Consider the following 5,690-nt stretch of genomic DNA (forward strand, 5'->3'; position numbering starts at 1 on the left):
AAAATATTTATTGATTATTAAAAACCTTTAAAGCCTGTTACTGATTTAAAAGAAATTAATTTACGACTTAATCAAACGAATCATTCATTGATTTTTTTTTTTCTGTTTATTTGATAAGCTGCTCACTAAAAGTTATTTTAAGTGTATTCGTATGTGACAATTGGAAAAGGCGCTTCATATACTTAAACGATACTGATACTAAGTCAACATATCTAAGAATTCTAAGATAGAGTTTTGATCTATTACAAATTTTGAGTACACAGAGGAGCGGTCCTTTGGTAATTTGGAACGAGCCTAGATGCGAGATAAAATAGCTCATACTCCTTACCAAGGAGGAAGCCTTATCAGTAGGACTCTTATCACAAAGAACCCCTTCATTCATTTTTTACTGACTGGCATTCCATACCATCTCTAGCTCACAACTCACATACACTCATTCATGTTCATAGATAGACATTTTTAAAACGCGTAAGCACCAAAAAAGCGTATTTTTGCATATAGCTTTGAGTCAAAATGGCGACCAAAGGTGAATGGTTAAATTAAAAACATATAAATAATAACTAAAGATATATTTCGGATTATTTCAGATTTAAGGAAGAATAGCACACACATTCAATTATAATTTGATACCTGACTTCTCTCATTTTTGTTTTTGAAAATGTTGACTTATTTGAAATATTTACTAAAAGATAAAGAAAAAACTATATTTATATTATATTTTATAAAGACTGACCTCTGAAAAAGATAATCTGAATTTCATTTAATTTTATGAATAATTGAAACTTAAAAAAAATCTAACCGGACTAATCATTAAATTGGTTTATTGGAGATAACTGTCCGATTAGATATAAACGATTTTATTTTTTAAAAAAAGTATGCCTATTATCTGACTTTGATTCAAAATAACTGCCTTTTAAAAATTTCATACGACAATATCTTGTTTTGTTTTTTAATGAAAATAAAGGAAAAATATTAAGTGTTTTGCAATCGTTATTTAATTCATAAAAAACAAAAATGGAATGAAATTTTTTTTTAATATCATTTTTCTAAATAGATATTTATTTTGTTAAATCAGTGATTCCCAAAATAGGGTGCCACCGCACCCTAGCGGGCTCTGCAGCGATATAGGGTGGGGGTGATGGCCACAAGTGCATTTGGGGGGGGGGTTGGTGAATAACTACAAATTGTCACTGTCAACAATATTACTGCTGACGAAAATAGAGCCGAAGATTACTAAATTGATAGCAGTACACCCGGTTCGTCCTCATTAAGATGATTTCGAACATCCTATTAATAATTAGTTTCATAATTTCAAAAGTTCATAAGTTCAATTTTTCTAATTTACACCTTTCTTTGCCATATTTTATGAAACATGTAGAAACATACATATACATTTCCTATTTATTGCTATTAAAATTTAAAAAAGAAAATAATTTCCAGGGGGCGCTAGGACAAAGTTTGGGAACCACTGTGTTAAATAATCCAATCTTTGCTGAATTCTTCTGATCCTTTTTTTTTTTATTATTATTATCATCAACAAGATAAAAATTTTTATTGTAAGTTATTAACGGTAGTTTAACTGGATTCCAGTTACTAGTGAGTCATGGTTAGTGATAGAAAGGTTTTATTATACAAAATTAGTTGATCGTAAAAAGTTGATTTTTTTATTTTATTGTTCAACATTCCTTAATAAAGTTACTTTTTATATACAAATCACAATTCACGTAACTAATATAGCTATTTAATTTTTAATAATAAACCGTGAGATTTATTCTAACTGTAAATAAATATCACGATTTAAAATTTAAGAAACATCTAGCCAATAAAACCCTTGTATAATACATAAAATTTCATAGCTTACAATTTAATTATTGCTAGAAAGCTATAATTATTTCAATTAACAGACTACCTCGACGGGATTTGACCCCTTTGAACTCCCAACTATAAAATCAACACGTTCTTTTTTTAACACTAGTTTGTTAGTTTGAAGAATCTTACCTTAGTTTGCTAGCAACATTTCATTTTAAATTTTTTATTTATTATTTAATTAGTCTTCATAAGGACTAAAAACAAAAGACAAGATAATAAACAAGTACGAGAGGTTCAAATCTGTCCCTTTTAACCAAAATATCTCAATTGGATAATCAATTCAAAATTTTTTTCAGGAGTTTAGAACTAACTAAAATCCAAAAATCGCCAAATAGGAACGAGTTATCATTTTTTTTTTAGACTATAATATGACGATAGATAATTTCGATTTAATATATTTTGTAAATGAAGAGAAAATGATTAGGTAAGTAGAATACAGAAATAAGTAAAAACTTATTTATAAGTGCCAACGTTTCGGCCAGAATTTGAAGCCTTCATCAGTACTAAAAATAAAAAACAAGATAACAACCATAGTGAATTAAAGAATGATTAGAAAATACCTAACATTATAGGTACATAAATAGTATTGAAATACATGTATAAGTATTTTAAGAAGATAAAGGCTGTATGAGAAAATTAATATGAAAATTAAGTTAGAGGAAAGAACAAATAATAAAATACATTAGAAAACCTAGTTAGTAATTATTTGTCAAAAATGAAAATTATTTACATGAAACATAGATAAGTTTCATTTCCCACTTTTTTCATCACTCAATTTTGAGTAATTTTCATTTTGTACATATATTTTCTAACTAGATTTTCATATGTATTTCATTATTTGATCCTTCCATTTATTTAATTTCGATAGTATTTTCCTCATACAGCCAAGGGACCTACACCCGGTAAATATAATTCAAGTTATAAATATAAGAAGATGGTCAGGGTTGCGGTCAAAAATGAACAAATAGTTTTAAAATATTTTAATGTCCGACGTTTCGCCCCACTTTGCAGGGCTTCATCAGGGCTGTTCAAAGCGAACGGTTGTTCGCTGTTCAACTGTTGTTCAGCTGTTGTTAGCTGTTCAACCGTTCGCTTTGAACAGCCCTGCAAAGTGGGGCGAAACGTCGGACATTAAAATAGTTTTATACTATTTGTTCTTTTTTGACCGCAACCCTGACCATCTTCTTATATTTAAATCTTTACGGTCAACTATATATAGGTATATATAATAATTCAAGTTATAGCATTGCAACTTGTAAGGTTGTAGGGCTTAGTAACGAGCGGATCCCTAAAATGTTAATAAACACTGAACCAACGAGTAAACGTCCGAGGGGTAGACCGAAACGTAGATGGGAGGATTGCGTTAAAACTGCTTTTGTAGAATTGGGTTTAGAGAGGCATCACTAGAAGGATGTATGTAGAGAGCGTTTAGTGGTATCGGCATCGAACCTTCGGGTTCGTTAGGCCTTCATTATTATTATTTCTCATACAGCCGCTTTCTTCCTATTCTTCTTATAATACTAAGACTATACATGTGTTTTAACACTTTATCTATCTATAATATTAGGTATTTTTTAATCATTCTGTAATTCCTTTTATTCATTATGGTTGTTATCTAATTTTTCATTTTAAGTACTGATGAAGGCTTGAAATTCTGGCCGAAACGTTGGCACTGATCAATAATTTCTTACTTATTTCTGTATTCCACTAACCTAACCATCTTCTCCTCATTTACAAAATATATTAAATTGAATTTGTCTATCATCTTATTATAGTCTAAAAAAAAAAAAAGATAACTCGTTCCTATTTGGCGATTTTTAGATTTTAGGTAATAACTCTTCAGAAACAAAAATGTTGAATTGACAATTCAAATATTTTTGTTAAAAGGGACAGATTTGAACCTCTCGTTCCTGATAGAGTGATAGATTTCCCATTCTGTTTTCATGTTGCGAGCGAAAGTCGACAAGTGTAATCTAGCTATGCTAAAGCAATAGTGTTTATTAATGTCAACGGATGGAGTAAAGGTCGTGTAATGTTGCTATTTCACGAATAATATTTCTGTTTAGTAACACTCATGTTACCAAAAGCTGAAGGTGTATTAGGCCATCAAGAGAATGCTTGAGAAGTTGAAGACTACGGTACGTTTTACATACTCTACTTACCGAACTTAAAATGGAAGCGCATTTCTGAATCCCTCACTAACTAACTAATTAATTTAATAAAATAACGAATTAAGTATTTTTTGTTCTCACTTTTTTGCCTGTAACTTCTGAACAGTGTCTATAAACCCTAACTTACCACGGAAAAATGGGAGTTACAATAGCCCCTTAGTAACAGTTAAGGGGCAGTCAGACATGTGTTCCTGTGTTATATTTCGGCTCATATACAGTACATTACCTCAGTTATGGGCCAAATATGAAAAAATAAAACTGTTTTTGGAGTAAGAAATACTAGTAAACCGAATTAATAAGTTATGGTACTCGTTCGAAGTAGAATTTAATGTTAAAGCCAAAAAAAAAGATGATATAATTCACTTAAAATGAACCAGAAATGCGTTTCAATGTTGTGTGATAGAAACTAATTTTTAAAATTATTTGCAGATGCATTTTAACAATATATATGAGGTACCTCACAAAAGTGTGCGCAAATATATTCCCGAGAAAATTATAAAGATTTAGGATTTATTAATTCTCTTGTTTTTAAAATCAGTTTCGGGCAACACTTTTCAAAACATCAAAGCACTTAAGTAAACCAACATTAGGCATTTATTGATTAGAAATTGGTAAATGTGGAAAGTTGACAATCAGTATCTGTATTTATTTTATTGTTATTTTTGTCTACATTTTACGCTGTAATGTAACTGTTCAATTTGTGCTCAATGCATGTTTGAGAAATTAGCTGATATATGATTTCATTAATATTATTATTTTTTACAAGGGTGTTAAACGTCCTTATGATCTCCCGCTTAGGGTAGGGTAGACCCTACAGCTAATCAACGAATTCAAGCCGTGAGGGAAGTATAAATTAATACTGAGGATGAGCCACTAAATAAAAGTTTACCCATCCAAGCCGGATTCAAACCTGCAACCGTTCTGAAACGAAAATGCTATGTTTGTGGCTTTGTCATCCAGGGCCCTGTTTCATAATAAGCTACAAACTAATACTATTTGTCGATTCAACTTAATACAATCACACTGACTTGTACAATAGTAACTTGTACTTTATTATTATTTATTATTTTTTAACTCCTGTAATATCACTAATAGTCCTCCCTATTATGAAAAAAAATAAGTATTAGTGCAATTACCACGTTGTTTCTATACTTGTATTTTGAACTAATACTATTAGCTTTCATTATGAAACAGGGCCCCTGTATATTATACATTCTTAATAAAAGTCTCCTTCTCTATTTCATTTAAATCTCGTTTCATTTGCAAAAAAATTTATTTTATTTTTACTAAATTGAAAAATTCATTAAAAATGCTAAATCAATATTCACAGAAAAAAGTACGAATCAAAAACCATTAATCATTTTACCAACCAAAAACGATAAATTTATAAATCATAATAATTAATGTCCTTAAAATTAACAAGAATTTTAAAATCTATTACTTATCTAAGAATCAGGAATAATTGGACAAATGGTATGTAACGTTTGTGGACAGAACTCAAATATTGGCCAATTCACTAACAATCCCTCTACATCGGTGGCCAAAGGTGTGGAACTGAGGTGACTAGTAAAATAAGATTATCAAGGAGACGAGGTCATTGAAATGGACAGTACAGCAAAGAATTTTTGCATTAAATCCCTCATGGATAGA

This window comes from Halyomorpha halys, unplaced genomic scaffold, assembly GCF_000696795.3.
Source record: "Halyomorpha halys isolate HHAL.00 unplaced genomic scaffold, Hhal_1.1 Scaffold464.1, whole genome shotgun sequence".
In the NCBI taxonomy this organism is placed as follows: Eukaryota; Metazoa; Arthropoda; class Insecta; order Hemiptera; family Pentatomidae; genus Halyomorpha; species Halyomorpha halys.